A 20,752-nucleotide genomic window follows, 5' to 3' on the forward strand; every position below is an offset into this window, starting at 1 on the left:
AATTCTAAAAAGTTTTTAATTTCTTTCTTTATTTCTTCCTTGACTAGGTTATCATTGAGTAGAGCATTGTTCAATTTCCAAGTATATGTGGGCATTCTTCCCTTATTGTTATTGAAGACCAGTTTTAGGCCGTGGTGGTCCGATAGCACGCATGGGATTATTTCTATCTTTCTGTACCTGTTGAGGCCCATTTTTTGACCAATTATATGGTCAATTTTGGAGAAAGTACCATGAGGAGCTGAGAAGAAGGTATATCCTTTTGCTTTAGGATAAAATGTTCTATAAATATCTGTTAATTCCATTTGGCTCATGACTTCTCTTAGTCTGTCTACGTCTCTGTTTAATGTCTGTTTCCATGATCTGTCCATTGATGAGAGTGGGGTGTTGAAATCTCCCACTATTATTGTGTGAGGTGCAATGTGTGTTTTGAGCTTTAGTAAGGTTTCTTTTACGTATGTAGGTGCCCTTGTATTTGGGGCATAGATATTTAGGATTGAGAGTTCATCTTGGTGGATTTTTCCTTTGATGAATATGAAGTGTCCTTCCTTATCTTTTTTGATGACTTTTAATTGAAAATTGATTTTATTTGATATTAGAATGGCTACTCCAGCTTGCTTCTTCTGACCATTTGCTTGGAAAGTTGTTTTCCAGCCTTTCACTCTGAAGTAGTGTCTGTCTTTGTCTCTGAGGTGTGTTTCCTGTAGGCAGCAGAATGCAGGGTCCTCGTTGCGTATCCAGTTTGTTAATCTATGTCTTTTTATTTTGGAGTTGAGGCCACTGATGTTGAGAGATATTAAGGAATAGTGATTATTGCTTCCTGTTACATTCATATTTGGATATGAGGTTATGTTTGTGTGCCTTTCTTCTCTTTGTTGCCAAGACGATTAGTTTCTTGCTTCTTCTAGGGTATAGCTTGCCTCCTTATGTTGGGCTTTACATTTATTATCCTTTGTAGTGCTGGATTTGTAGAAAGATATTGTGTAAATTTGTTTTTGTCATGGAATATCTTGGTTTCTCCATCTATGTTAATTGAGAGTTTTGCAGGATACAGTAACCTGGGCTGGCATTTGTGTTCTCTTAGGGTCTGTATGACATCCGTCCAGGATCTTCTGGCCTTCATAGTTTCTGGCGAAAAGTCTGGTGTGATTCTCATAGGTCTGCCTTTATATGTTACTTGACCTTTTTCCCTTATTGCTTTTAATATTCTTTCTTTATTTTGTGCGTTTGGCGTTTTGACTATTTTGTGACGGAAGGTGTTTCTTTTCTGGTCCAATCTATTTGGAGTTCTGTAGGCTTCTTGTATGCCTATAGGTATCTCTTTTTTTAGGTTACGGAAGTTTTCTTCTATGATTTTGTTGAAGATATTTACTGGTCCTTTGAGCTGGGAGTCTTCACTCTCTTCTATACCTATTATCCTTTGGTTTGATATTCTCATTGAGTCCTGGATTTCCTGTATGTTTTGGACCAGTAGCTTTTTCCGCTTTACATTATCTTTGAGAGTTGAGTCAATGATTTCTATGGAATCTTCTGCTCCTGAGATTCTCTCTTCCATCTCTTGTATTCTGTTGGTGAAGCTTGTATCTACAGCTCCTTGTCTCTTCTTTTGATTTTCTATATCCAGGGTTGTTTCCATGTGTTCTTTCTTGATTGCTTCTATTTCCATTTTTAATTCCTTCAACTGTTTGATTGTGTTTTCCTGGAATTCTTTCAGGGATTTTTGTGTCTCCTCTCTATGGGTTTCTACTTGTTTATTTATGTTTTCCTGGAATTCTTTCAGGCATTTTTGCGATTCCTCTCTTTAGGCTTCTACTTGTTCTCTAAGGGAGTTCTTCACGTCATTCTTGAAGTCCTCCAGCATCATGATCAAATATGATTTTGAAACTAGATCTTGCTTTTCTGGTGTGTTTGGATATTCCATGTTTGTTTTGATGGGAGAATTGGGCTCTGATGGTGCCATGTAGTCTTGGTTTCTGTTGCTTGGGTTCCTGCGCTTGCCTCTCGCCATCAGATTATCTCTAGTGTTACTTTGTTCTGCTATTTCTGACAGTGGCTAGACTGTCCTATAAGCCTGTGTGTCAGGAGTGCTATAGACCTGTTTTCCTCTCTTTCAGTCAGTTATGGGGACAGAGTGTTCTGCTTTCCGGCGTGTGGTTTTTCCTCTCTACAGGTCTTCAGCTGTTCCTGTGGGCCTGTGTCTTGAGTTCACCAGGCAGGTCACTTGCAGCAGAAAAGTTGGTCTTACCTGTGGTCCCGAGGCTCAAGTTTGCTCCCGGGGTGCTGCCCAAGAGCTCTCTGCGGCAGCAGCAACCAGGAAGATCTGTGCAGCCCTTTCCGGGAGCTTCAGTGCACCAGGGTTTCAGATGGCGTTTGGTGTTTTCCTCTGGCGTCGGGATGTGTGCAGAGTGCAGTCTATTCTGGTTTCCCAGGCGTGTCTGCCTCTCTGTAGGTTTAGCTCTCCCTCCCACCAGATTTGGGTGCAGAGAACTGTTTATCCTGTCTATTTCCTTCAGGTTCCGGCGATGTCTCAGTTGCAGGGGTCCTGCCGCTCCTGGGCCCTCCCCTACGGGAACCCAGAGGCCTTATACAGTTTCCTCTTGGGCCAGGGATGTGGGCAGGGGTGGGCAGTGTTGGTGGTCTCCTCCGCTCTGCAGCCTCGGGAGTGCCAACCTGACCAGGGGGTGAGGTCTCTCTCCCACGGGGATTGGGAGCAGAGAGCTGCTGCAGGCCGGGATCTGCGGGTGTGGGACTTCCGGTAAACACAGGAAGTGCCCGGTCCTAGAGGATTTTTGCCTCTGTGTGTCCTGAGTTCACCAGGCAGGTTTCTTGCAGCGGAAAAGTTGGTCCTACCTGTGGTTCCGAGGCTCAAGTTTGTTCGTGGGGTACTGCCTAAGTCCTTTCTCCGGCTGCAGCAACCGGGAAGATCTGCGCCGCTCTTTCCGGGAGCCTCCGTGCACCAGGGTTCCAGATGGCGTTTGGTGTTTCCCTCTGGCGTCTGGATGTGTGCAGAGTGCAGTCTATTCTGGTTTCCCAGGCATGTCTGCCTCTCTGAAGGTTCAGCTCTCCCTCCCACCGGATTTGGGTGCAGAGAACTGTTTATCCTGTCTGTTTCCTTCAGGTTCCGGCGGTGTCTCAGGCGCAGGGGTCCTGCCGCTCCTGGGCCCTCCCCTACGGGAACCCAGAGGCTTTATACAGTTTCCTCTTGGGCCAGGGATGTGGGCAGGGGTGGGCAGTGTTGGTGGTCTCCTCCGCTCTGCAGCCTCAGGAGTGCCCACCTGACCAGGCAGTGAGGTCTCTCTCCCACGGGATTTGGGAGCAGAGAGCTGCTGCGGGCCCGGATCCGCAGGTGTGGGAAAATATGTGATTTAAAATAACTAAGCTTTAGTTTACCCACATCAGTGCAAAACTATTTTATTGTCAAATGAAGCAAAGTTTCTCTTAGTATTTTTTTTAAAACAAAATAAACACATATTTATTTTATTTTATTTTTTTTATTAACTTGAGTATTTCTTATATACATTTCAAGTGTTATTCCCTTTCCTGGTTTCCGGGCAAACATCCCCTCGCCCCTCCCCTTTCTTATGGGTGTTCCCCTCTCAACCCTCCCCCCATTGCCACCCTACCCCCAACAGTCTAGTTCACTGGGGGTTCAATCTTAGCAGGACCCAGGGCTTCCCCTTTCACTGGTGCTCTTACTAGGATATTCATTGCTACCTATGAGGTCAGAGTCCAGGTTCAGTCCATGTAATCTTTAGGTAGTGGCTTAGTCCCTGGAAGCTCTGGTTGCTTGGCATTGTTGTACATATGGGGTCTCGAGCCCCTTCAAGCTCTTCCAGTTCTTTCTCTGATTCCTTCAACAGGGGTCCTATTCTCAGTTCAGTGGTTTGCTGCTAGCATTCGCCTCTGTATTTGCTGTATTCTGGCTGTGTCTCTCAGGAGCGATCTACATCCGGCTCCTGTCGGTCTGCACTTCTTTGCTTCATCCATCTTGTCTAATTGGGTGGCTGTATATGTATGGGCCACATGTGGGGCAGGCTCTGAATGGGTGTTCCTTCAGTCTCTGTTTGAATCTTTGCCTCTCTCTTCCCTGCCAAGGGTATTCTTGTTCCCCTTTTAAAGAAGGAGTGAAGCATTCACATTTTGATCTTAGTATTTTTAAGCTTATTTTTTTGAGTACGGTTTAAGTAGCACTTAGTGCAATGTGAACTGGGAACATTAGTTAATATAAAATGTAAGTACAAATCAGTCAGGCAGTTTGTGCAATGAATTCTTTTATAGGAATAAATAATTCATGCTAGGTATTACACACTAAGAAGAGCTTACATTTTAAAACTAACTGGGTTTCAGTTAGGTATCATGGCCACATTTTCTACTCGACGACCCAATAGTGGATGAGTAGAGAGAATGGCGTGGTGGTGCGTGACAGTTACCTTAGGCAGAATTCCAAGATGGTCTTCATGACTCCTTCCCATGGCATTCATAATGTAATATAATCTCTTCTCCTTAAATGCAGGCAGAAACTTTATCTTGACTTTTAACTGATAATATAGCAAAAGTAAAGGGATTATGCAGATATAATAAGATTCCTAATCCAAAAGAGGATCATCCTGGGTCCCTCTGACATAAGCAAGTAATCCTCTTAGAAAAGTATCATCCCTGCATCCCCTGGGGGGGCGAGACCAAATCAGCAGATGATCTCCCATAGCTCTCAAGAGCAACAGTTATCCATGATCTACTGCTTCTGAGGTCAGGCTCTAGGAACAATGGGAAGTAATCCGACATAGAGGTTGAAGTGTATTCTGTCAACAACTGTGTAACTGAGAAAATGGCTCCAGGTTCCATCTCTTGCTGACAACTTTACCAAAGCCTGTGCCAGCCAGGATGAGCTCACGCTTCAGCTGACCCCAAATCCTGATCCATGGAGACAACAAGATTACAAACACGTATTGTCATAAACCACTATTTGAAAGTAATTTATTATTTAAGCACTAAAAAGTTAATGTAGCAGTCGTGAAATTCACCGGGACCAAAAATGATGTCAGTATATAAATGTTATCACCCAGTTTTTATATAAAACTGAGCTTAAATATTTATATATTTATCTTCCTTGTTCATATTTACATAAGTATCACTATATGCTTTTATCTACTTATACGATGATTTGTTTAAGAAGCCCTTAAGTAAAAAAATTCATAGCATTCAACTGTCCTTAAGTTATAGAGTCAGCATTACTTGGCCCCAGGTCAGATCTGCCCCAGAGTTTCTAAGTACGAGAACTTGTGAGTACTTGCTCATTTCAAAAGCCTGACTGTATCAGTGTGCTCTCTGTTTCTTCTTAGGTAATATGGCATGCGTTCAAGTTGAGAGGTAACCCTATAATTCTATGCAAGTATAAGGTGAGTTGTTGATGGAAGATTTTGAAGTTTGGATGGATTAAAACTATAAAATCAAGAATCGTTTTATGTAATTTATGTCAATAAGCAGCAATTTGTTGAGGCAGGGAGCCAATTATTCATGGGATAAAAAAAAATCATCAAATACAGTTTTGCATTTGGTTTCATGTACACAGTGAAATGTAAAACAAAGCTTTAGATAGGAAAAATATATTAGTTTTATGATCTCTCCCTGCCTACTCTGAGAACTCCTCTACGTTGTGGTAATGGGGTTTTTGTTGTTGTGGTTGTTGTCATTTTTTAATGGTTTATAGTGTTTTGTAGTTAATATTTTGCCACCAGCAATATTATACATATATGCTTATTTTAAATGAAAGCCAGGTAGTACATAAGTATGGCTTGTTTTATACAGCAATGATTTTAAATTTCCAAATGTGAGTTTACTGAATGTGCCTCATTGTTGCTAGGCTAGAAGAATTATTGATATCTACACTTTAGTTTTTCCTCATCTAGCTTTTATATTTTACATTGAGGTCTCCCATTCATTTTAGGATGTGTGTGTGTGTGTGTGTGTGTGTGTGTGTGTGTGTGTGTGTGTTTATGGGTTCTATATTCATGAATAAAATTCACATATATATCATGTGGAATATTTCCTTTGTTGTGCATTCTCCTTTATTCACATAATAGAGGTTTTGTTTGTGTAAGTGCATATATAGAACCTGGCTTACTTCCAGTTGTAATTCTATATTTACTTATTTTCTTGCTAACTTGGCCTATTTTGGCCCATGACTCCTGTATCATTGTCAAAGTCCCTTCTGTATTTTTTCCTTCTTACTTTCTGGCAATACATAATGACGTTTTATTACCTCTGCCTTCACGGTACTTTCAGTCACTTCTCCCAGTTGTTTGTTAGGGGTGGCTCTGGTGCTGTTTTTATTTGTGTGCTAAATTCTGTACCCCAATATCTGGTTTTTCAAGACTAGCAAATTCTCACTTACACCAGCTTTTATTATACAAACCTTACTCCCCAATTTAAAACTATTGGTTAAATAAAGCTGACAACAGAGGGAATAATAAAGAGAGGTAGAGTTTGATTTACCAGGCTGGGGGTCACATGTAGGAAACAAGAGGAGAAGAAGAAAGAGGAGAAGAAGGGAAGGAGCACAGAAGAGGAGAAGACAGAAAGGGGGGCTCCATTTGAATTAGTTGAAAAAATCCAAGAGAATTTTTTTTTAACAGCAGTTTTCTGACTTTGGTCGGAAAATTCATGAGCTATTCAGAGAGTTTTTAGAATTTTCTTTTCTAGCAACAGCGAAGTATCTCAAGCAGAAAGGGATGTCTTAAGAGAGTTGTCTCGAGCAGACTACAGAGCCAAGAGCTATCTACAGAGATTAGTAGGATGCCATCTTGAACAGAACATAGCCTGTCTTGGACCCATCATTTGACTTTGAGCCAAATGTGTAAGCCATATTGTCTCGACTGAAATGTAATGGTAAAGATTAGTAGCTGTGATGGCTAATCTTGGCTGTTTACCCTGATTCCACTTGCATTTGTGAGTGAATTTTCTTGCTGAGCTTAGTTGAAGCAGGAAGACCCACCCTAAATATGGCAACACAGGAAGAAAACTTTTTTTTTTGCCTGCTTTCCCTCACACTCGCTGGTAAATACATTTAATCCAGTTTCTGTGACTGGTTTTTAATCCAGTGTTTTCACAATTCTAGTGTAGACAGAAGACCAACATCTCTCCAGGTTTGAACTATATAGTTTTAAAGCCTCTGGGGCTGAACAATTAGTAGATTCTTTCTGTTGTGAGACATTTGTTGCTGCACTACTCAGACCACATCTTGTAAGCTTATTCTCTATTCATTTTCTCAGTTCTGCTCCTTTAGAGAACCCTGACTAGTACAACCAACTAACGAAAAACATGCCACTGAGAGTACAGTTTTGGTGTTTACTTCTATTTTGTGGTTATATATGTGCATTAAAACTGTCACTAAAGCAGTACAAAATAAGAGTCAGTTAAATGGCTATTATATTATCCCAATAATGTGTTACTGAATAACTTGTAAATATGAAATTTTATCAACAGGATATATATATATATATATATATATATATATATATATCCATTATTGTTTTCTCAAACAAACTATAATACCAATGGATGGGTTCAGATATAAACTGAAAGTAACCTTAAATAATGCATCAAGAAATGTAATTACAAAAAAGGAAACTTGATAACTGGAGAGCTGTAGAAAGTGTTGGAAATACTGTAAGGGTCTAAGTGAGTCTTAACTACCAGAAGACCCCCCCGAAGTGAGACACAAGAATGGAGTTCAATACAAACAAAAGAGGCTTATTTTTCCAGCACATCAGGGTTGACCCTCACTCAGACTAGAAGGTGACTCCAAATGGCTATAACGAGCAGTTTTTATACTTTTTTAGGGGTACAAATTACATCAGCAAGGTTACAGTTTAAACTTATTGGCTAAGCATATTGACCTTTGAATCTATTGGCTAGCAAACATGTGACATTCATTGGAACTCTATCTGGGACCAGAGGGTTAGGTGACTATCAGTCAGTACATTCTGCAGTTTTTCAAGAATGTCCCTGCTCCTCCTGAGAACTGTGGGTGGAGAATGGAACTTGGCCTAGCCTTGAACTGAGTCAGGAAGCTGGTACTTGGCCTAGTCTTGACCTGAGGGGTGGATGTAAGGCTGGTGAAAGCCCCTAGGGTCCTTCAATACATCTGTCAACGTTTCTCAAAAGGATATTTTTAAGGGTCATCAATCTACAAGTATGGAGGGAGAGAGGAAACGGCATCACAGCCAATATGTCATAGGGAAGTAAAATCACACTGAAAGGCACAGAAACAGAGTCAGCATTAAACATGGCAGATTTAAGCAATGTGTGATCTTTTAAAAATATTGTGTATTTAACGGTTTGCTAAGAGGAAAGAATGATTAGGATAACTAACATGAATATAGCTTTTTTCTATTAATTTAAATCCTTAAAACACTCTATATACTTATGTGGCACTATAGTCTCCATCTGTCCTAATTACTTATTACAAGAATTTACTTAATATAACCATGCCTAACATCTTCCCCATGCAAAAATTGCAATAACATTTCCCCTCCACTGGTCTTCCAAGGTAGCTTTTGATAATCCAGCAAGACTGCTTATAACATTTTAAGTGTCATAGTTACAATTTCACTGCCTGGAATTTAAAACTTGCTCATTAATTCAGATTTGACTCTTTGTACATACATGCTTAATCATCTAAAGAGAACAATAAATGGGTACTATAAAAATGAAAACTGAAACATTTCATAAAAGTGCAGGTGAATCAACCACTTACGAAGAACCGCCTTTGTCAAGAAATTCGGTCAGTTTCAGGCTGTGAAACACAGCATCCTTCACTGCAAATGATCTTAAATGATGAAGGTTAAATCGCATTCAGGTTAAGAAATCTTTAGCAATCCTAAAGGCGTAATAGGATCTTCATATGCTTGGTGAAACTATGCTTAAAATTAAAAAGGATTTAATACATAATTCAAAATCAATTATCTTTTATAATCATAGAAATGCAGATTTTCATTTGAGAATTAAAACTGTGATAACAGCTTTTATTCAATCTACTGAAAATGAGGCTATCTTCATTTTCAACTACTTCAACTACTTTGTCTCTTTCATCACAAGGAAGAACTCATCTAGAATTTGCCATTTGTTTTATTCTAAGTAGCTCTTAAACATGGGTTTTCTACACTAATGAATTACAATTGTCTTTCGTGTTAGCTAATTCTCTTATCACGGTAAACTTTTATTGCCTTTTACTCCAAGGAGTCTAAAAGCTCACTTTGAGTAATTTCCCTGTCTGCCTCGAAGCAGACGAATCAGTCTGTTTGATTCAAAAGCAGTTTATTCTCCCACATATCCCTTATGTTTTTGCAAAGGTGATCTCAGGCAACTGTTTCTGGGAAGAAGAACTTCAGCTAACTTCAGCTACCCTCTGTCTCCTTTGCATGGTGATTGTTTTCTAACATTTCCTCTTTGTTAATTTTTTTCTTTTGCTTTCCTGACTTTATTTACATTGGTTTTTTCTTTTTTGTGGGGGGGGGCGTTCATACATGAGCTCTATTTTCATATCACTTGCCCTCTGTGAGGACTGGAAGGAGGCAATTTTAAGGCTGTGAAATCTTTAGTATGTTGTAGATATGAGAAGAGCCATGTCAAGGACTCCAAAGTCTCACACATATGGAAAATGGTCAAAGGCTTCCCAGGCTAGACTTAGGGAAATGGCAAGACCTCTCCTGGTGTCCAAATTAGAGTGTTGACAATGTGAGCAGAAGATACCCACAAGAGACAGTCCCTACCAATATTAGCTAAATTTGTCTCCTTGGCACAGAGGTATGCCGTAAAACCTGTCTGCCTTTTTGTTTATCTACATGTAGTAACCCCACCCTTTTGTTCAGCTGTACATAATAAGCCTCTAGCTGTGTTCTATTATGTAACAAACATTCGGAGCTACTGAGGTACTGTGGTTTTCTCCAACAGAGAGCACAGTCCACCAAAACGAAGCTTTTCTTTTTATCTGACCTCTTGGTATTGGATACCTAGCAGGAATTTTAGTCTCTCTCTCTCTCTCTCTCTCTCTCTCTCCCCCCCTCTCCCTCTCCCTCTCCCTCTCCCTCTCCCTCTTTCTCTCCCTCTCCCTCTCCCTCTCCCCCTCTCTCTCTCTCCCTCTCTCTCTCTCTCTCTCTCTCTCTCTCTCTCTCTCTCTCTCTCTCTCTCTCTCTCCTCCCTCTGCCCGTCCCCCTCTCACCAGCCATTATCTTGTCTGTACCTTTTCCTTGAAGCTTATTTGAGGCTTATTTGAGTGCTTTACCATAGTCACATTGGAATGTCAACAGGTGTTTTCATTGTGCAGGTTTTGTTTAGCCAAGAGTGTTGTCAATATTCTGTGGGACGATCTCCTGTCCTGACATATATATACAGTGATATTTCATATGCAACATCCTGGTCCCCTGGCTCTTACAGTTTTTCTATCCCCTTTACCCGATATTTCCTGACATTTAGTTGCAGAGATTACATTGTAGATGTATCAAATGTGGCTAGGGAAATTCCACTCAGCTGTTCTCTCCATTGTGACCAGTTGTCAATTTGTGTTATGACCTCTAATTGATGCAAAAAACGGAGAAGGTTCTCTAATGAGATATAACAGCTACACACATCTGTAGACAGAAAGGAGGCCCATAGAATACAGTCGGAATTACACTGGTAAAGGGAATCTGCAGAAGTAGGTTCACCTGTAGGGACCATGATCTCACCAGCCGCAGACAACTGGCTTGGTTTATATTACCAGGCATGAATTCCATCTAATTGAGCATCTCTTAAATCCTCTTTGAGGAATATTGATTACCTCAAAATAACTATCACTCTGCACCCTTGGGTATATCTGGCAATGCGGATTATTGCTGGGATTCACAGGCTTCACTGTTGCGGAATCCTATCAACATTTAATCAAGCTAAATTTTATGAAGAAATAAAATTGAAGGATAATTCTGCCAAATCATGTGGACAGATCAAAATTTCAATCGGTAGAATCCTCAGTATTTCAACATACTCTGATGTAGTCAGTAACTAATTCCATCCCTCCTCCCTATACAATGTATTCCACAAGTATTTCATGGATGTCTTAATGATGATATCAGATACTGATGTTACTAATTATGACAAAAGTGTTCACGGTTTTTTTTCAATGTGAGCATTGTCTTAGTTTATGGTCTACTGCTGTAAAGAAATAATACCACCACAGCAATGTTGTCTTAGAAAACATTAACTTGGGACTGGCTACAGTTTCAGTGGTTTAGTCCATTTTCATCATGGCAGGAAGCATGAGAGCATACAGTCAGACAGGTACTGGAGGAGTAGCTGAAAGTGCTAACGTCTGTGTCTTAGTCAGGGTTTCTATTCCTGTGCAAACATCATGACCAAGAAGCAAGTTGGGGAGGATAGGGTTTATTCAGCTTACACTTTCCCCATTGCTGTTCATCACCAAAGGAATTCAGAACAGGAACTCACATAGGGCAGGAACTTGGAGGCAGGAGCTGATGCAGAGGCCATGGATGGATGTTACTTACTGGTTTGCTTCCCCTGGCTTGATCAGCTTGCTTTCTTATAGAATCCAAGACCACCAGCCCAGGGATGGCACCACCCACAAGAGGTCACCCCACCCTTGATCATTAATTGAGAAAGTGCCTTACAGCTGGGTCTCATGGAGGCATTTCCTCAAGGGAGGCTTCTTTCTCTGTGAAAACTCCAGCTTGTGTCAAGTAGACACACAAAAGTAGCCAGTGTAATCTGAATTCAAAAGCAATAGAAAGAATGGGCCACTGGGCCTGGCTTGTTCTTTTGAAACCTCAAAGCCCATTCCCAAGAACATACTTCCTCCAAGAAGGCCACACCTCTTAATTCTTTCAAATACTGAAAACATTCCCTAAGTGTTCAGTGTATGGACCTGAGGGGTCCCTTCTTAATCAGAGACAACACAGGTATCATTATGATTTAGGTGTTTTTATATGAAGTGTTAATTCTTGGCAGAAAACAGTTTCATTTCCCAGGGCACATTTTGCAATTTCTGGAGCCAGGTTAGGGCCATGAAACTAGGCAATGTCCGTGGCATCTTATATAGACATTCATGGTGCTGTTCAGCCTCTGATGCTGCACTGTGTAAGCCTCCATTGCAAAGTATTATCCAACCTAAAATGCTGATGTCGAAAGGAGAAACCAATATAGACAGAACTATATTTGGGATTCTCATAATTTGACAATCGCTTGATTGTTTTCCTCGTTCGAGAAGTCACATGATTGAATTTTCACTCCCGAACAGCTAGCTCTCTTATGCATTAGTTTAATTTGAGATGTTCTGCTCTTCAACATTGCCTCTGTAAAATGCTCAGAACCAAAGAGCTTCAATCACCTAATGAGCTAGAGTGCTCTAAATCGTTCACTTGGGGTGCCTAGGTCTCGTGAAAATAATGGCTATTACTGTATTATAAATTATGTGAGTAGCACGAAAGCATTATGTAGTGTATTCTGCAAAATGTACACATCAATGTAATACTTAGCATCCAACATATCCTGTTTGAATTTTAATGGCAAAAGGCAGGGATAACTATTTTCCTCTTAAATATGTTTAAACATTCTTTGTGTCTTTAGCAAAGTCTGTTTTAAGATGTTTATGCCCTAGTAGACTGCAGAACATAATCCCTATAGATATTTTATGTCCACCGAGTTACATGGTGGCATTTCTTGTTTTTCTTTGTAATAAGTCTTGAATTATGGGTATTCAGAAAGTCAAAATAATCAATACAAGCTATATCTCAACTGAGAAATTCTATTAAGGATATTAGAATATTTGGGAAAAATATAAAAATAATGTGTTGAAATGTTAAAGAGTAAAGTTTTATAAATTGTTCATTTTTACTTTAGATTTTATATTTTCAATTCACATATTCTAAGTTCTTGAACTATATATTTGAAAAACCCCTAAAATCTATATGTAACTCTAACTAGGTATATTTTTATTCTTACTGTTTCCTTGGTAAATGACCTGAATTGTGAACTCTTTTATCACAATGAATTCATGAGAGAATCCTTGAGCAATGACTCCTTTTCTCTAGAGGAAAAGCTAGTCACTTAAAACAATTACTTGATAATAAAGTATTAATCTACTAAATTACTAAATCACATTGACATTGACTAAAACAGTAGCATCTACTGAGTTTTTCCTATTGACAATACAAGAGATTTAACAACTTTATGTGGCTATGTAGAATCTATACTAAACCAATATTAATTGATTTGGTGGAAAAGAACTCTGCATATATAACTGAAAGGAAATATTTAGATTGCAAGAATCAATCCTTCCTACTTTTAACCGTCTTGTAATGATAATCAGATAAATCAATAAGTAACTGACAAACACTTCAAATGACAGCCTAACTAACCAGAGTTCTTCTATATAGGATATGACATATTCTAGGTCACGACCTATGATATTATGCTATCTCTCTTTGCCATTTATATTTACTTCTCTAGCAATATATTTTATTAGCATCTGACAACAGAGGAGTTACACTATGACCCAGTTCCATTTTTAGATTTTTATTCAGAGAAACATTATTCACAGCTGAATTGTAATTATCATATATTTCTAAAAATACCTTGGAAATTGGTTTATCTTTTTCATTGAGTTGAATATAGGTACAGTTTTAGTGCACAGCTCCAATTGCTTTTATGGTAGAGCAATATCTCATTCTGATGAAAGACCTTTTCTAAATGTGCAATTAAGATAACCTGTTTATAACCTCAGACTTTATGTATCAAGTGTACTTGGGGTTTGTTAGGACTCTTTACCTTGAGTTCTTAATGACTCTGATACATCACATAAGAACTCCCAAAGCCAGAATGAAACAGACTTTTATTATGTTCTTTGTTTAAATGCTTTCCAGAATGCCTAAGTGAAGAGAGAAATACAGATGTGCTATTATGAAATTTGGGGTTAAATGTAAGTCTTTTCTCAATAGTAGTTTAAATTCCTTAAAAATTGAACACATAATTTAAATTGTTTCCTTGCAAAACTCATTTAGCTAATGTCTCATTAAGGCTCTTTATTTTAAGGGGCCAATCTTAAATTATAGAAAACAATGTTCCATACTGAACTGAGTCAAATAAGCATGATTATAATAATTAACATATACAGCTCTTTTGTTCTGGCTGAAGATTTTAATTAAAATATTGGGTGCAAATTTGTTTTATGAAACATAAAGCTAGTGTCTGCTGTAATATCTTAGCGAACACCTTGAGATATTGTAAGATAATTCTCTCTTCCAAGAATAACTGAGAAAATGGCTAAATCAATAATATTTTTATATTTTATTTTAAAACATGATTTATTTTGAGGCTTACAGAAGCTATTCTCTTATACAGTTCTTCACAAAAATGTATTTATGATTCCTTCCTAAATATTAAAATAGAAAGTTTAATCAGGTATGAATGTAAAAATGGGAATTTTTCCAGCTTTTTGTTTGATTCACAAAACAATGAGACAAATTTGATAGCATAATTTAGTCTTTTAGCACTGAATTTCTCTAATTTAAAAAAATTCAGGACCTGGGTCTAGGCAACTCTCTTACTTTAAATTCTGAAACTACAAAATTTTAAATGTTTACAATAATATAAAAAAAGAAAAAGAAAAAAGCATAATGTTCCTTGAAACCTTTTTTTATTTGAAATTTATTTGGAGAAATTTAAATACTAATATACTTGTTTTACAAAAAAGTATACTATATATGAATAAGAATGATTTATTACAAAAGTCATTATTATTTTGTCATATCTTACCATGGTCATAAATCAGGACAGTAAAAACAATGAACTCCCATATGCCATGCTACACTACTCAGGTCATACCTAAAGGACTCTACCCTACACAGAGACAGTAATACATCCATGTTTTTGATACTCTACAATAGTAAAGAATGACTATACCAAGAGATGAAAATCATATACACATACGCAATGGAACCTTATTGAACAGTAAAGAAAATAAGAAGAACCTGAAATTTGTAAAGAATGGGTATATTAAATGAGGTAACCTACACTCATTCAAAAGCCTCATATGCTCTCATAAGCAGAGTCTAACTTTTAACTTGGATCTATGTGCGATATACAAATATGGGTATGGGAATTAGGAATTGAACCAATAAAGGGGGAAAATTCAAGGGAAGGAAAAAGAAATCTCAATGCTAAGACATAAAGGAGAAGAGGCATTAGAGGGGCGGGTTTGCAAATCATATGACGTGAGACAGGTATCTGAGGAAAAAGCGCAGAAAGAGAGGAAAACACCAAAACACAGTCCCTGAGAAAGGCATAATGGAAACTATTATTGTGTCTGTTAGCATCGATGCAAAAAAAAACAAAACAAAAACAAAAACAAAAAAAAAAACCTCAAAACTATATGGGGCCACTTGTTTGAAAGTCAGCATGTGGCCAATGTCTTTATTAGCATTGATGCCCCTTCCCCATCTCATGACATGAACCTTATGGCTATAGCTGGTCCCTAGCAAAAGATGCTCATGTTCATTTCTTCTACATTTATCATGGCCCTGGGGTAGTCAGGTAAGGGCATTTACTACTTTTCTCTAAATGTGTAATCCCCGGTAAGTCAAGCATGTTCTAAAGAAAAGTCAAATTAATCTGTCGTGGCCTTGATGGGAAGAGGAAGAAAACTTTGGTGAGAAAGAAGAGGCAGGGGATTTGTGAAATTTGAAAATTGTGAATGGTGAGCCTGTGTAGAGGAAAATACTGAATGTGTAGAAGTATATTTAATTTATTACCTGCAAATGAACTCCCATAATCCAATTTGTTGATTCTTCCTCCTTTGCCCTAGGGTGGTCAGATAAATACCTTTGTCACTTTAATTAGGTACACAAACATAATTTCAATTGATTGAGAGGTAATTATTAGTGCTAGTCAATGAATTTTATCTTTACGAATAGTTGTCAAAATTCATTCCTAATCATTAAATTCAAGTGGAATGTTATTTGGAAGGGCCATGTAAATAACTAGATATCCAGTATAGACACAATGGATCAACAGAAGTACTCAGCCGTATTTATTGGCATGTGTTTCTTTCACTTCTGTTAAAACCATTTTGTGCAATGGGTCCCACCTATTATTCTGTAGTTTTCCAGGAAGCTGGGAATCTATGAACCTCAGGAAACAGGCATAGCGCCCTTGGGCACATACTCAGAGAGCACTACATCCTACTACAGAGACAGCAGCTCAACTATATTCACTGTTACTCTTTTCATAATAGGCAAACATTGGAAACAACCTAGATGGCAATCAACTGATAGCTGGATAATAAAAATGTGGTATATTTTCACACTGGAATATTATTCATAATTTTTGAAATGACATTATAAAGTTCACAGGTAAATGACTAGAACTAGAAAAAAAATCATCCTGATGGAGGTAATCCATGCCCAAAAGGACAGATAGGGTATTGTTTTTCTTAAATATGAGTGTTAGCTTTCAAGCATTTCATAGACATGCTAAATCTGTGTAAGCAAAGAAAGAGAATAGATTAATGTAAGGAATCCGAGATCAGGGAAGATCTCCCAGGGAAGGGAAGCTATAGCATACAGAAATGGAGGAGAGAGAGGGTATACTGAAATGGGAAGATTAAATGGGGAGTCGGATGCAAAGGAGTAGGAAGTCAAGGGATACAGGGAGGGACAACTAACACTGAGGGCCATTTGAGGGGGCATGGTGAAGCCTAATACTTTAGGAACATCTTAAAACATATACTTACATGAGGGAAATATAGAGTCACCAAGTAGTAAGAGAGACAGACAATGTCCCAAGTAGATGTCTTTTGCTACCATAGAAAATTTCCATTGCCAGAAATTGCTCTATCTAGTTGAATTGTTGTCTAAAAGGACCCCATTAAAACTTCTAAATGACTCAGGCTATTGCCCAGACTACTGGTAGCTCTCCACAAACTGATTCTTAGGTCCAATTACTGAAAATAGCATTTGTAAATCACACTGAAGACGGAGAAGTTCAGCTGGTGCTGGTGCTGGTGCTGGTGCCTACCTAGAGCCTTCACCTTTATTCACTAGTGTTCATCGTACTGGAAAGTACTGTGCACACTACAAGAGGGGAAAGATAATCATTACCTGAGCTACAAATTCCTTCAGTCTACAATGGAGATCTGCCTGTGGGACATGCTGGTGCAATAATTGCACAAATGCTTTAGGAGTAACCAAGCAGTCTCTTAGGTGTAAGGACCAATCCAGGAATTGGAACCCATGCCTGATATTGTTTTTGTGTCCAAAACCATGAGTCCGGATAGGCCAGAGGCCTAGAGCAAGATGTTCTGTTCTGCTAACTATATGGAACAATAAAAAACTATTTTGTTTTCTACAGATCAGCACCTTTCTCAGCCATCATCAGAGAATCTTCTTCCTGCACTCGATGTAAGCTAATAAAGAGACTCCATAAAAACTAGAACTGATCACCTATTATCTCACGGTATACACAAGGCCTGTACTGGTTCAAGCCAGATAGGGTCCAAGCTCTTAGAGGGGGAAGTGAACAAGGGCTCAAACTCCTAGCCAAGAAGCTGTCTGCCATTTGCACTTGTTAATACCACTTGCAAAGGATAAATTAATTTTCTCCAATGTGGTCTCACTGAATACATTTACCAGACTTCAGGGAAAGGGTAGCTGAGAATTCTAAAATGGAATCTGCAGGCAGAAGCAAGAGAGAGACAAAGGGCCTGGCTTGAGCTTCTGAAACTTCAAAGTCCACCCCCAGTGACACACTACTGCTAGGAAGGTCATACCTATTCTAATAAGGCCACACCTCAAATAATGCCACTCCGTATGAGTCTATAGCTTCCATTTTCATTCAGTCCACCACAATGGTGTTTTTGTGGGATTTTTCTCTCACATTGCTTTGGCTACCATTTTTTCTCATTCGACTTTTTGTGTATATTATGGTTTCCAATTTTTTAACTGAACATAAACAGAGTTTGTCTTTTACGGGTGTGCCTAAACGTTTCTTAAGTTCATTTTTATTACTTTTGTTTACATGGATTTTAAAGAGTGAACAAGAAAGAAAGTGGAGTTGGGGCGGTGGGTGGGAGGGATTTGGGAACAGTGGAAGGAGGAGAAAAAGACAACAGAACATATACTGGATGAAGCAAATCAATTTTTAAAAATGAGCTATACAAAAAGAAATAAAATCGTGATTACACTTATATCATTACCTTTTTAAATTAAGCAATTGTGTAGTAGTACAGCTGACAACCACCTATATCTAAAAATGAAACTAAGAAAAAATAATTACCAGACACAATATGAGTTCCTATACATTGTTGTTTTGTCATTCCTCAATGACTCCATTATCTGTCATACGCCATTCTATGTATATTTATTTATTTATTTTTTTGGTTCTTTTTTTCGGAGCTGGGGACCTAACCCAGGGCCTTGTGCTTCCTAGGCAAGCACTCTACCACTGAGCTAAATCCCCAGCCCTCTATGTATATTTATAATTCACATCATGCACATACATGCACTTTTAGGAGATTCTTCAATTCACTTGTTAGAACATGTTTGTTTAAACCTCAGCAGCTTAGAGAAAGTCCAAATTCATGGCCTTTCTTAGTTGCTGGGCCCTGGAGTTAAATTTTAACATCTCACCTTATTTCCTGCATCATTAGCCCATGAAGACATGATCCTCATTGATTTTCATGGGAAGCTGAGGGTCAGGAGATCTCATCTCCAGTGACTGCTTCCAGATGATGAGGGCATATGGTCATTACCTATGGGAGATAACTCAACTCTCACCTTAGCTGATTCAAATGAGATGGAGACAGCTTCTCTCATTCTCAAGGTCTATTCACAGTGTTAGTTCCCATGCTTCTTGGAATTACCGAGAAAAAAAATGTTGTATTGGTTATTTCTACAGCTTCTGTAGTCCATTCATATATCCAGGGTAAGATATCCAATACCTTAGATTTCTTCTTACATTTTAATAAAGGCTTTCAATATTCTGATGTTGCCATTTGTTTCCTAAAGGAACAATGTTCCAGACGGTTCTCAGCATCATATCTCAGTACACACCCTTCCAAGAAAGTTCCAGAAGAGTTTACTTTTTTTTCCAGAAGTTCATAGCTGCATTCTCAAACACCTCCACCCCCAGGGCACTGCTCAAAGTAGAACGCATATGCCAGGATGTACCTCTGTCACAGTGGAGCAGAACCCATAGCACAGAGCAATAGAAAGAACTAAGAATTAACTTTTTCTTAAATAGTTTGCTTTTAAGCTTTATTCATGGTGATCTCTTATTCTTAATTCCCATTAACTATTCTCACACAATTCCAAAAATAGGAATATTAAAAATATATTTAGCATGAGCATATGTGTAAATGCCATATCATACAACTGGAGGTCAGATGGTAATTTACTAGAGCCGCTTCTCTTCTGCTACCTTCACAGAGGCTCAGAAATTCAACACAGGCTTTCATGATAAGAACTTTTGATTACTGAGCCATCTCGCAGACCCTGTACACATTGTGACTTCTTTACTCATGTTTGTTTTGTTACATTCATATATATGTGCTGATAGATACATAAATAGGTGTTAGATAGACATATGGACAGATTACAAACATTATCACCCATACAGCGAAAGATCGCTATGTGCACAGTCATGTGACATCCTCTGGGAAATATTTCAGGATTAAAATTCGCCATTTTTAAGTGATGAAGTCTTCCAAGATTTCAATTAATATCCAAATATTACAGCTTCCTAAAGAGTTGTGTCAACTTACATTCTTACCAGCACTATTTAAAGTTTCCATTTTTCAGATTCTGTTCAGAATATATAATCTGGACTTCTATATTTTGATCATTGGTTCTGAGATATAATGCATTTTTGCTTTATATCATATCTAAAATCTCATTACTGATTTGAGCATTGTGGAGTTGAAGAAGACAATATTGTAGCTTATTAGCCTGTGCCATGCCAGCTTATATTGATGATTCAGGAATTTAAAACATTCATTACCTGGACTTAAATTGGTTATGGAGTTTTATTTTCTGCTCTAGTGACTTTCAATAGATATTCCTGGAAGACCATCATGGGGATCATCTAGGAACTACTTACAAGTCCAAATTATAAAGTACAAGCCTTGGGCAACTATTTCTGAATCACCATTGTGGTGAAAGGTGCTCCAGTGGTGTTGGTTTTGAAGTAAAATTAAATCAGAGATCCAGCTATCTTTACCATGCAAGTATCATCTCTCTTTTTATCTCCTTTTGTATCAAGGTTTTACTCCTTATGATACCTGCCTACATTCTCAACCTATGATGTCTTTTGGCTTGATGTAATTCCTAGGATTATCATTTGATTCACAAGTGTCCCCATCTTTACATATGTCAAATCCTCATTGGTCAACATTGACTATTTTTGGGAGGCCAGGTCAATGTTTGGAGGAGGGAACTAACTACTGTAAGTAAGGCGTTATGGGTAGGTCTTTAAAAAATAGATCTATTACCTAGTTCTGAACACTCCTTGCTACCTAGTGTGCTGTAATGTGAGAATGCTCTGTCACACGTTCTCACTAATGCAGGAATTGGTATGCCATGCCTTCCCTGCAGTGATACATTATAAACCTACAAACCCTGAGACAAAATAAAGTATTTTATTTCCTTACATAATTTTTATTGGGTATCTTGGTTACAGACATGTATAAGTAACTACTATATTTCCCGTGTCTCGT

The 20,752-nt window shown here is 38.4% G+C and overlaps 1 long non-coding RNA gene across 5 annotated transcripts in view; it reads left to right on the forward strand.

Annotated features, from left to right (window-relative positions):
- LOC103690238 (uncharacterized) overlaps window positions 1–17,472 on the forward strand; it is a 46,808-nt gene extending 29,336 nt beyond the window's left edge. For 3 of the 5 annotated variants that reach the window (XR_010053279.1, XR_010053275.1, XR_010053274.1), the window contains 3 exons: window positions 5,337–5,393; window positions 13,908–13,963; window positions 17,392–17,472. This is a non-coding gene — a long non-coding RNA (uncharacterized LOC103690238). The remainder of the gene's footprint in view (window positions 1–5,336; window positions 5,394–13,907; window positions 13,964–17,391) is intronic. The other 2 variants (XR_010053276.1, XR_010053278.1) reach the window with 1 other exon arrangement.
- Window positions 17,473–20,752: the final 3,280 nt, after the last annotated feature.

This window comes from Rattus norvegicus, chromosome 7 (genome assembly GCF_036323735.1).
Source record: "Rattus norvegicus strain BN/NHsdMcwi chromosome 7, GRCr8, whole genome shotgun sequence".
Taxonomy (NCBI): Eukaryota; Metazoa; Chordata; class Mammalia; order Rodentia; family Muridae; genus Rattus; species Rattus norvegicus.